The 13,012-nt window shown below is 44.9% G+C and overlaps 1 protein-coding gene across 1 annotated transcript in view; it reads right to left on the bottom strand.

The window, feature by feature from the left end:
- Window positions 1–13,012, bottom strand: part of Wasf2 (WASP family member 2) — a 63,596-nt gene that overhangs the window by 23,720 nt on the left and 26,864 nt on the right. The window lies entirely within an intron of this gene.

Genomic DNA, 13,012 nt, shown 5'->3' on the forward strand with positions numbered 1-13,012 from the left:
ATGAGAAGTTTACAACCATTCTCAGCTAAGCGGTGGAAGGTCAGACCATATGAGCAGATTTGTCTTTGTCTGAGAATCTCCACAATGAAGTCAGCTGCCAACAGGGATCCCACAGCTAAGTCTCTGGCTATGACTTCTCTCTCTAGGTCTTGCTGGATGGGTGACTGCTAATGTACAGCTAAATACTGGCTGCCAGGATCTAGTAACACTACCAAAGTTTAGTCTGTAAATTGACAGAATGAAGGGAAATCAGGGGAAAATTTACATGCTCAATATGTCAAACAGAATGCTAAGCCAACTGTGCTTTAAGCTTCCTGGCCCTCGCCTACCCAGTGCTCCTCCACTGCAGCCTACACACCTGGGCTGAAGGCTGGGAGCCACAGCAGGTCGTACCTCAACAGATGCGGGCCTCCTACTGCTGCTTTTTGTCCTGGTGGCTGAGCCACCCCACACACACCAGCACCTCAAGCTTACGTGGAGCTATCATTTTAGGGTTAGATTACCAAATTCCCATGTTACTGGTTTAGGAGAAGCCCTCCTTCCCCCCAGACTCTGTGTAGTCCTGGTTGTCCTGGAACTCACTCTGTAGACTAGGCTGGCCTTGAACTCAAGAGATCTGACAACCTCCACCTCTCTAGTGCTGGGATTAAAGGTGTATGCCACCACCACCAAACACTGGGAGAAGGTTTTATTCTCAACAAGGTGGGTATGACTAGAACAGTCAAGTCATAGTAGACATGTCTTGCTTTTGTATGTTAGAAAAACATAAAGAAATCTAAAATGTCTTAACAGCCTTTGTGCTACTTTACATCAAATGAAAAGTCACAGAAGCAACTACAGAAACTCAACTACAGATTCCAAGAGGAAGAAGAGGGGGCGGGGGAGGAGGAGGAGAAAAGAGGAAGAAGAGGAAGAGAGAGGAGGAAGAGAAGGAAGGAGGAAGAGAAAAGAGAAGAGGAAGAGAAAGAGGAGGAGGAAGAGAAAGAAGAGGAGGAAGAATAACCTGTCATCACCATCATCATCATCATCATCATCATCATCATCATCATCATCATCATCATCATCATCAAGTTTACTCACATCAAATCCTAAAACACCAGCTTATCACCGGACAAGTTGTCTGCAAATACAAAATGCTTACGACAAACGAATCACTAGAGAGATGAAAAGCAAACCAACTGTTTCACAGGCCCAACTCACACACACAGAGAGGCAGTGGAGCCTTAGGAACAGGCGGCTCCTAGGGTTCCTTGTTATGGAGATTCTGATCTGCTACAAGTAAAAATAAAACAGGAAGCCAGCAGCCTGGGGAACAAGATTTCCTGTCACCAAGAGCAACAGCATAGGAACTAAAAGAACCAGCTGTTTGCTTCTAACTTTGAACCTCCCTAACGGTCACTGTGAGGCAGCTGTGCCTATCTTTGGGGTGCAGAGGTGTTTCCTAAATACTTGTCCACTGTCTTAGGAAGTGACTTCTCTGCTAAGATCTTCCTTAGACCTGACAGGCTTTTCACACAAGCTCCGGACTTTCCAGTTTAACCCTTCTACTTAAAGCAAACAGTACGAGAGGTACTAGGATGCACACCTACACTTAACACTCGGTGATTAGTGAATCTAGAACACGGGGAAAAGGATCCAGGAAAGGAAAGAAGGCAGGAGGTTAAAAGCAGAATGTGGGGCGGTTAGATGGCTAACCATGTTGCCGATCCTGATAACCTGAGTTCAGTCCACAGGCCTCTGAGGCTGGAGACAACAGCTGAGGCTGAGTACTACTGCTCTTGCAGAGAACTGGGTGTGGTCCTCAGCACTTACATGGTGGCTCACATCTGTAACTCCAGTTTCTGATGCCTTCTGCTGGTCTCCACGTGCACCAGGCATGTGGGAACTACATATATATGTATATAGGCAAAACACACATATAAGCAAGTTGTCCTCTGACACCTTCATGCATGCGCTGTGGCATGTGTGTGCAATATATGTGTGTGTGAAGGCAAAACAATAATACATGTAAAACAAATCTTTTTAAAACAAGACAGAGAGAATGAGAAAAAAGTTAATAGCCACCAAGACAAAATGATCAGAAAAACAGATAATGCTACTTCTTGTAAAAAGATTTTGTTGTTGTTTTGTTTTGACCAAGTGTGACAGCCCATGCCTTTAATCTCAGCACTTGGGAGGCAAGGCAGGTAGTCAGTTTCTGTGTGTGTTGGCGGCCAGCCTGGTCTATATAACAAGTTCCAAGACAGCCAAGGCTAGATAGAGAAACCCTGTTTCAACACAAACAAAGAACATTTCTGGGCCTGGAGAGAAGGCTCAGAAGTTAAGAGCATGTGTTGGGCGGGGTTGGGGATTTAGCTCAGTGGTGCCTAGCAAGTGCAAGGCCCTGGGTTCCGTCCCCAGCTCCGGGAAAAAAAAAAAAAGAGCAGTGTTTGCTCTTCCAGACACAGGTTCCAGTCCCAGCGCCCACCTAGTGGTTCACGACCATCTGTAACGCTAGTTCCAGGGGATCTTCCAGCCTCTGAGGGCACTGTACTCACACAGTGCACAGACACATGCAGGTAAACACCCACATAAAGATAAAAGTAAAATAAATATGGGGAGAGGAGGAGTTTTTTCAAAGGCACCAAAAGGAGAGAAGACACCCGTCCTGGTACATGAAGTACCTGTACCAAGTACTCATTTGCTTTTAGGTAACCAAAGACTGGATGTCCTCTGTGGGAGAAGTGTGAAATTATAATAGCCCGAGACACACTTGTAATCTGACAAAAGAAAAAGTCCTACATTTGAATGATGATAAACCTAGAAATGGCAAACAGACCTCAGCCTTTAGACTCTCCATGTCATTTCTTTTTTTAAAACATTACTTATTTAATGTACATGAGTCCATTGTAGCTGTCCGCAGACACACCAGAAGAGGGCATTGGATCCCAATACAGATGGTTGTGAGCCACCATGTGGTTGCTGGGATTTGAACTCAGGACCTCTGGAAGAGCAGTCAGAGCTCTTAACCACTGAGCCATCTCTCCAGCCCCTCCATGTCATTTCTAACTGTAGAAAATACATGGTTTTTGAAGTTAGGACATATGTGAGTTGGTCTCTTGACTCTGATACCTCATAATTGTTATCTTTAAATTTTTCCTACAGACATTGAAAAGTATATCCAAAATTCCCTCTACAGAGCTTAAAGGAATGGGATAGTTATTTGTAGTTCCACAGGTCATAGGCAAATCTTCTTGTTGAATAAATTCTATTCATTGATAAATATTTAAAAACACTTTAAACTATGGACATATTACATAGTTGAATGCAACATTCACATAAAAAATTTAAAGATGGAACCCTAGGCTTCAATGAATGTGATGGGTTTTCCCCTGAAGTTGCCCCAGCTATATGCTCAGACCTGAAATACAACCATCTCTCCTCCAGTCTCTACTGTGCTCCTCATCTGAACCACAGAACAAAGGAAATGATTAGAGTGGCTGTCTCCTCAATTCTCTTCCGGACTGTACACAGGAGAGCCACTGTGGATGCCTGGAGAAGTGAGTCTCTCTCACACAACAGGTGCCCGATGACAACAGGCTCTCATCCTCTCGTGGGACTCTAGTTAAGATGGTTCCTCCATCTTAAGATGGTACTGCTTTATGGGAAACTCAGAGAACAGTGGGTGCTGACGAACCACTGAAGCAAAGGTTCTAATTTACATTTTAGACAAATCATTCGTGTAAGGACTGAGACCCACCATATCCCAGCTAGCACTGCCTGAGAGTCCAGAGGCTGCAGAAGTGAGCCTAGCCCATCACCCTAGCTGTTTTTCCCATCCTGTTCTATACGCTACAGCCACAAAGTGATAACGTGGTGGATGCTCCTTTAATAAAAAGTGCCATTACACCCTAAATGCTAGTGCTGGAGGGAAAATATAAACAAAGTAAGGAGAACCAAAAAGAGTTAGGAAAAAGAAGTTATGAAGGCTAAGGGTAGAGCTTGGAGGTGAAGTACTTGGCCAGTGTGCACTAGGCCCTGGGTTTGATCCCCAATATCATTTAAAAAAAAGTTTAAAATTCTAAATACAGAAAAAGAAGTGGAATGCCTTGTTTTTAATAGAATCAGTAAATGTCCTTTCCAGCCATGTTAGTTTTTTATTGGGGGGGTGTGATGTAAGGGAGTGTGTGGGTGTACACACAGCTAAAGGAGGGCAGGGGGGTCTTCTATTATATCCACCTTGTTCTCTTGAGACAGTCTCTCCCTGAACTGAGACTTGCTGCGGTGGCCAGACTGGCTGGTCCGGGAGCATCCTAGGATTCCCATCTCTGCCCTACAATGCTGGGTTTCATGCATGCACGACCATGCCTGGCTTTTTTTTTTTTTTTTTCCGGAGCTGGGGACCGAACCCAGGGCCTTGCGCTTCTTAGCACGCCTGGCTTTTTTACAAGGATGCTGGAGATCTGAACCTGGGTGCTTATGCCAGCCTAGCAGGAACCCTCCAGCCCTCTCTCCAGCCCCTAGTCACATATTACTTCTGACTAGGAAGATTTCATAACATAACAATGTTTGCCAACCTCAGGACTTGAGAAGGTCTTATCTTGAGAGTGTTACATAGAAAATGAGTTAGAAGTGTCAAAAACGTAAAAGTTACAGAAGTAAATTTCAATTTGTCTTTATAACTAGCGCAGCTCTATAGCAGAATGCACTCTCTTTAGATAAATCCTGAGTCTCCCAGCTGTGGATGAGCAGTTGTCAGGCAAGCTGAGGGAGGAATTCCTCCTAAAATATGAGAAGGTACTGGGAGAGGGTAGGATCAAATGAGTACAAAACTGGGCTAGAAAGATGGCCAGAGGTTAAGAGTATGCACTGTTCTTGTACTGGGATCTAAATTCAGTTCCTGGCATCCACACAAGGCAGTCTGGATGTCGGTGCCATGATGGGATTCACATGTTGATGTGAGGCTGGAGGACAGGGTCTTTCAGAGCCCTCAGATGAGGAGCTTCAAGTGTGCACACTACAGTTTACAGGGAGTGTTTGTATGCCACGTTGGCTCAGGGAAAAGCCCAACTTTTGATTTCTGAACTTCCACAATCCTGATGCCAACACCATGGGGTAGTTATGGGGTGACTGGTGAGGTGGTGAGGTTAGGGTGGAGGAATGTTGCATGTGAGAAGCAGCAGCAGCAGCAGCAGCAGCAGCAGCAGCAGGTCCCTACGCCACACTCTGCAGTCCTGTTCATTGCCCGTAGCAGCACTGATAGTCACTTTGAGCTGTTGATAATGAACAAGCAATGCTACCCTGATAACGGCTGCAGATCTCTGCGTCACATTCAGAAGGCAAGTGTGCGTGAGCCACGGCCATAGGCATGGCAGGGAAAGGTTTCTCAAGGCAGTTCCTCTCTAAACAGCAGAAGGGGACGGGACATGTGGGGACGCTGGGTCTGGGTAACTACAGCTTCTGCTTTCACTTCAGCTTTCCTCACTGCCCAGTTAGCAGGGCTTTGAAAGGGGCAAACCAGTTCACTTTGTAGTTTCCTCTTGCAAAAGGCTTTGCTTAAAATTGTGCATTTCATCAGATTTAATGTTTTAGTAGCTGAGTTCAGACACAGGCCTATAATGCAGAAGGCAGAGGTAAGAATGCAAGGTCATCCTTGGCTACCTAAGACCTTGTCTCCATACCCACTTCCCTCCAGAAACCAATGTCCACTGAAAAGCCACCTGACTTCAAGCAACACAGTCACCAGCACAGTCCAGACTGGACAGTAAGATATTTAAAGTGCAAAAGTGCAACAGGGGGCAGGAGAGGTGGCTTTGTGGTTGAGACATTTGCTGCTCTTCCAAAGGACCTGAGTTTGACACCCAGCACCCACATGAGGAGGTTCACACCTGTGTATAACTGTGAGACTGTGTGCATGGCGCACACGCACGCGCACACACACGCACACACACAGACTTCTCCCTTTCTCTCAAAAAGCACAACTGTTGAATACAGCAGTCTCCATACTGTGAGGTGAGGACAAGGAAGAAAACTTCCTCAAAGGCTAAGGCACACCCCCCACTTCCTGCACACACAGGGTGGGGCTGAGCTGACAAATTTAGTCACTCTTTCCAAACACAAGGCATTACTGACAAATCAGGCTGGGTGACTGAAACAATGTCCAACAGAGACGGCAGGATAGAAACGTTCCACGGTGGACAGAGAAAGCACGTTTATGAAAACCAAGCAAGAGAACTTAGGATCTAAGACCAAGAGAAATCTCCAACTTGATAAAGGAATGCCCTTTGGCCTAAATGCAGTCAACATAAAGAAGCTTCCTGTTTTAACTCGGCCCTCAGACACCTAGGAAACAGGATTTCTAAACTGTAGTAGTATACTCCGTGTGCACACCGTATGACCAGGGGCCATTCATACTTGCTAATTCCCCATGTTCTCCTATTCTTTGGAGGCGAGCCCACCTCTCATCCTTACCTTATTACTCTTTGAGCCTGAGTCACTGCTTTGCTCTTAAAATCAAGATTGGGGGATTATCTCCTTCTAGAAATTTCCCCCAATAAGTCACCAAAATTAGGCTCTATTTTCAGGAGAGCAGGATCCACCTGGTTTCCCAAAAGATAATGCATTTATATTGTGAGTTAGAAACCTGGATCCTAATTCTTAATCTAATGATGACTGGAAATTGGGAATAAAATTTTAGTCTGTTTGGTTAGTTTAACTGTAAAAAAAAAAGATTCTCAGGAGATGCTATATGGAACCAAGACTCGTATTCTCAGCTCTGGAAAAAACATTTAGTTCTCTCATTCCTTTTATTTTTTTTATTTTTTAATTGAAAAAAAGATTTAATCATAGAGTATTTCTTGTATCTCTATTTTGTCCCAGTTCCTTTTTACAAAGCCACTTGTACATCAAAAGATGTAGAATATTGTCACTAATGATTTTCAGTTACAAACAGAAAGTTTACATTTCTAGTCTAACGTTAATTTCCAGTAATATTTATATTGACAAAATGGTGTGGTGTGAAATGCTTAAAGCTGCCCATCACCTAAATCAGCACCTTTGTGTCTGTTTTGGTTTTGAGCCAGGGTTTCGCGATGGAACTCATGGCTGGCCCGAACTCTCAGAGATCCATCTGCCTCTGTCCTGAGTGAGTGGAGTGAAGTTATATGCGGCCATGCCGGCCTAAGTTAGCCTTAATTAAATAAATATATAATGAATAGTTTCCCTCATCCACAGAAGAGTCTTTTTCCTAACGTTTGTGGAGACCAGATTCCTTTCAGCTGTCACCATCGATTAAACATTAAATTACACAAGAACCCCATCCATGATCAGAACTGTTTTAGAGAGAGGGCACGAGCCGGTGGAGGCAGGAAGTGGTGTGCAATGCTAATTTCCAGGACTCACACCAGCAGGGGCTGGAGCCCCACAACTACTATCTGCACTGGCGGCTGAACCCTCACACACTCCCACGTGTGCCATGACACGCACACACACCCACCCACCCAAATAAATGTTTACAAAAGTATTTTTGGAGACAAGGTCTCTCTCTACATAGTCTTTTTTTTTTTTTTTTTCTGGAGCTGGGGACCGAACCCTAGCAAGCGCTCTACCACTGAGCTAAATCCCCAACCCCTTCTCTCTACATAGTCTGGCTGGCCTGGGACTCACTATGCATACCAGGCTGGGCTGGAACTCAGATTCTCCTGCCTCTGCCTTCTGAGTGCTGGAATTAAAGGTATGTGTACCATCATGCCAGGGTAAAATAAACGTTTAAGACATTAAAGTAGTAAAAGGACTAACTAGAAATAGGGAGGCAATCAATCAAGTGTGAAAGAAATAAGAAAGGGGAAGGGGAAGTGAATATGATCAAGACACGTTACACGCATGTATGGAAGTGAATATGATCAAGACATTTTACACACATGTATGGAAGGAAATACAGTCAAGATACATTACAGGTATGCATGACAATGCCATGACTCAGGGCTGGAGAGAGAGCATGAGGACCTGAGTTCTCCAACAACTACAAAACAAGCTCGGTAGGGCAAAGAGCGCTCAACCTCACAATGGGGAGATAGTGGCAGATGGTCTCGAACTCCTAATCTGCCTCTGCCTCCCAGAATCCAGGATTACAAGCACGTGCCACCACGTCTGGTTTCTGTGGTGCTGGAGACTGACACCCCCTCCACAGCTTCATGCTTACCAAGCAGGCGTCCGCTGACTCCCTGACAGCCCCAGTCCACAGCTGGCTTTCATACAAGGCTTATCCATTTTCCTCCCCTACTTTGGGTACAGCTAGTATGGTAGGTACTAAGATCCTTGGCTCATAGTAGAAGTAAGTATGGTATGGGGGTCAAACTCCCTCTACACAGGGACTGAAGCGCCTTCTGAGATTAGACACAGAGGTGTGTGAAACAGAGGGAGGAGTTCATTAGGGCTGAACTGCCCATCAGCCACGGAATCTCACTCATCTGATCGACTGTCTAACCACTCATTTTAATCTCTGTGACGTCTCGCTCCTGTTTCGAGCTTCTCTATACAGTAACTGCTCCCTCTCTGGAAATGAACAGCCAAAAAAGTAACTGACTTCACACAACTGAGAAAGGCCACGGAGAAGAAGGCTGCAGCACAACAACAAAAAAGGAAATTCAGCAAAACGTTCTGCTGACAGCTCAGGGCACTACACAAACACACCGTGCGGCCATGGAGCAAGCAGATGCAGCAGTCTGGAGATGTGACTGTACACCAGGAGAGAGGGGAGAGACCTAGCAATCACAGCTACCGCTGAGCAACAGGGAGCAGAATTATGGAGCAAACTGCCATGCAAGTCCATATCAACGATTCTATTCTGCCAGCCTGCAACAAGAATTCATTCCTGAAAAACTGTCACATACTCATCTGTCACACACAGCCAAGCCACCAGCAACTGACTAAGAGTCAGCAAAGGGCAGCTGTACATCTACTTCCCCTCACAAGGTCTAGTCATCACTCAAAACATGGGGATTAGAGGAGAGCATCCTGAGCAGATGAAATGCATAAATACATAAATGCCGTTGGTTTACTTTGAAGTAACCAAACCTAACAAGCACCAGGGCGAAGCTGCAAGAACATGAACCTTAGGACACAGATGGGAGGTCCAGCTACCACCACCACATTTTACCTTTGATATTCTGGCCAGTTGGTCTAACCTCTCGGTCTGTTTCCCAACCTGATAAATTAACGATTCCTATTCTGTAAGATTATTATGAAGAAAAATAAAACACAGATATACAATGTATGATGCCGGGTTGGGGAGACAGCTCAGACCCCAGCATTCATGTAGAAGCCGGGTGTGGCAGCACAACCTGCATCCCAGTGATAGGAACGCAAAGACAGGAGGATCCCTGGGGCTAACTGGCCAGCCAGTCTAACCTAATGGGAGGCTCTGAGCAAACAGAGATCATGTCTCAAAGGAGAAGGGCAGCATTCTTAAGCTTGTCCTTTGGGCTCTACTTGCACAAAAGTGCAGGTGTACCTCCCCATATGAATACATGCACACATGCATGAAACACACACACACACACACACACACACACACACACACACACACACTTAAAATAGTCAGGTAGGATGGCACATTGGCCTTTGATCCTCACACTCAGGAGCCAAGTGCAGGCAGATCTCTGAGTTTTCAGCTAGCCTGATCTACACAGAGAATTGCAGAACTATACAGAGACCCTATTTCAGAAAAAGGCAGAGTGTGTAACATAGAATAGATCACTGAAATGCTAACAGCAGTAAAAGGGGTACAGTGGTAATAGAGAAGGGTTAACTTCTGTGGCTGAGGGGATGGCTCAGTGGATAAGTACACTTAATGTTCTTGCAAAGGACCAAAGTTTGATTCCCAGCTCTCCAACTCGGCAGCTCACATCTGTCTTTAACTCCAGCTCCAACGTACCCAACAATATTTTCTGTGAGGGTGCCTGTGCTCACATAATTAATGAAGACAGACCAACAATATGGCTCATTGGGTAATGACTCTTGCCACCAAGTCTAACAACTTGGATTTAATGCCTGAAGTCACCATGAAGGAGATACCCAAGTTCTATAAGTTATCCTGACTTCCACTCGTGTGCCCAAACACAGAGATAATAATGAACAAACAAATGTAAAAACCTTAAGGGACTAAAAACAGGAAGCTGGGAGGAAGGACCCAGTAGTGTGCTCCTGAAGGTACAGCACATAGGAGGCTGAGGGAAGAAGGTCCCAGATTCAAGGCCAGTCTGAACTACATAGCAAATCCCTGTCGCAAAATCAAAAACAGAGGGAATACATTACACAACAGCTTCGGATTTCATTATGGAAATATAGAATAAATTATGGACACTATCCAAAGGTCACTATTTCAGTAGACTTATACTATATACTTCAAAAAATCTGAGACTTACAAAATGCATCATGAGTCAACAAACAATAAAATGTGCCCCAAAGTACACATCTGAGAACGAATGAAGTATGGGGCTAGAAAGATAGTTGCTGTCCAGAGAATCCAGGTTCAGCTCAACACCCATGTAAAAAGACTCATAACCACTTGTAAATTATACATCCGTGGATCTACACCCTCTTCTGGCCTCCACAGGCTCAGACGCACATATAGGACACACACATATAAACACATACAGATACACTTTTAAAAGACTTTTTTAAATACCTCTGTTTTGTTTTTGAGATGGGGTTTCAACTCTATAACCCTGGCTAACCTGGAACCCATTTGTGGGATGATGTCACAGGTGAGGCAGGCACAAGATAGGAGGCCTGTCATTGGACGAGAAGGAAGGATGGGAGGGAGAAAAGTTTGAAGGAAGAGGATGTTGTGGTTTGCCCTTAAGTTTTCTCTTTTTTTTTTTTTTTTTTTTTTGGTTCTTTTTTTGAGCTGGGGACCAACCCAGGGCCTTGTGCTTCCAGGTGGCGCTCTACCACTGAGCTAAATCCCCAACCCAAGTTTTCTCTATTTTGATGCTGAATTCCACTGCCTCAAGGACAGCTGCCTAGTCACCTACTCAGAACTCAGGTGACTTCACCAGAACCACCTCCCCATTGAATTTGTAAAGTACAGGTGAGGGGCAGGTACAGGACAGAAGGAGGCCTGTCATTGGAGGAGAAGGAAGGATGGGCGGGAGAGAAGTTTGAAGGAAGAGGAGGAGACAGGGAGAGAAAGGAGGAGACAGGAGAGAGGAGAGGGTGAGAAGCCATGGCAGGTGATGTTAAGATTGTGCTCTGTATTTCCAGGTTGTTATCAATGTTCCTAAGGGATGGATGGTACCGGGCTTTGTATGTTTAAGTGGGCAATTATATCTTACCAATTGGATCTAAGATTACTGTGTTGTGTGTTCTTTTATGTGGGGGTTTGAGTGTAGGAAAGTGTGCGGCTGGGATGTGTTTCCGCCAAGATAGCTAGCAGATATCTTGGGGCACTGAGGTGCTGGACCAAGCGGGTAAAAGACAACTATACTTTATTATTTTTATATTTATACAACAAGAGGAGACTGGAACGGAAAGAAAGGAGAGATGGGAGGGACAGGGAGAGAAGCTGTGGCAGGACAATATGGCGGGTGATGTTAAGATGCCACGCTGTACCTTTATAGGTTGTTACACATTTTTTTTAATTTATTTATTATTTATTATTATAAGTACACCGTAGCTGTCTTCAGGTTACAAACGTTTTTAAGGGATAGATGTGTACAGGGCTTTGTATGTTTAGGTAGGCAATTATATCTTATCAATTGGGTCAAAGGTTATTGTGTTGTGTGTTCTTTCATGTAGCAATTTAAGTGTAAGAAAGTGTGCGGCGGCTGGTCTGGGCCGCCACAGAGTTGGGATGTGTGTTTCTTGCATGGAAGCCTGCCTTGGGAACTAGGTAGATAGAGAGATTGCTGCCAGGCTCAGAGAGAGGCCCTCGGCAGTGTGATATGGGATGGAGCAGAGCGGGTGAGAGGCTTTGCTGACTGAGAATTAAGATATCCAGCAGATATCTTGGGACACCTCAGTGCTGGACCTAAGAGCAGGAAAAAGATAACCATATATTTTTTTTAAATTTTTTTTATATTTTTACAACACCCATTCTGTACAACAGGCTGGTCTCAAACTCACAGAGATCCTCCTGCTTCTGCCTCCTGAGTGCTGTGATTAAAGGCGTGTGCCACCATCATGGCTCTGAGTCTATTTCTACTGATTTTTTATTCTAACTCTTCTGTTATAGATGGTATCTTCTTGAGTGTTATATAATTTTTTAAATTAGTGTTCTAGCCTCAAACTCAGATCTGCCTGACTCTGCTTCCTAAATGCTCAGATCAAAGCCCGTGCCACCACAGCCTGCTGAGCATTCTTATGATGAATACTTCAGTTAGTATATAGGCCAAGATGTCACACGTCTGTATCACTGTGCCCTGCTCACCTTTGCCACTCAATGCCTCCCAGGATAGACCGGGAGGGGTTTTTTTGTTTTGTTTTGTTTTGGGTTTTTTTTTTTTTATTTTTTTGGTTTTGGACAGGGTGTCACTATTTAGCCCTGGCTGGCCTAGAATTCAGATTTGCCCAGCTCTATCTTCCAACCCAGTGCAAGGATTGAAGGCCTAACCACCATACCATCTCAGATAGACAGCTCTTAATGCTGGGATTTATAGTTACAGCATCATACCCAACCCAGACAGCTTTTAATCTCAGGTCCAGAGTCAGCTGCGTGGTTTACCCTATAATCCTGGTGTGGAGAGCTGTTTTGGAGCTTTCAGCCAGCCTGGGCTAAAAACAGAATAAAAAGAAGCCTAGGCCTGTTGGGAGGTGGTTTTTTTTTTTTTTTCCCCCCGGAGCTTGGGACCGAACCCAGGACCTTGTGCTTGCTAGACCAGCGCTCTACCACTGAGCTAAATCCCCAACCCCCGGTGGTGCACATCTTTAATCCCGACATTTGGGAGGCAAAGGCAGGCGGATCTCTGAGTTCAAGGACAGCCTGGTCTACAGAGGGAATTCCAGGACAGCCAGGAATACAGAGAAACCATGT

This window comes from Rattus rattus, chromosome 1 (genome assembly GCF_011064425.1).
Source record: "Rattus rattus isolate New Zealand chromosome 1, Rrattus_CSIRO_v1, whole genome shotgun sequence".
Taxonomy (NCBI): domain Eukaryota; kingdom Metazoa; phylum Chordata; class Mammalia; order Rodentia; family Muridae; genus Rattus; species Rattus rattus.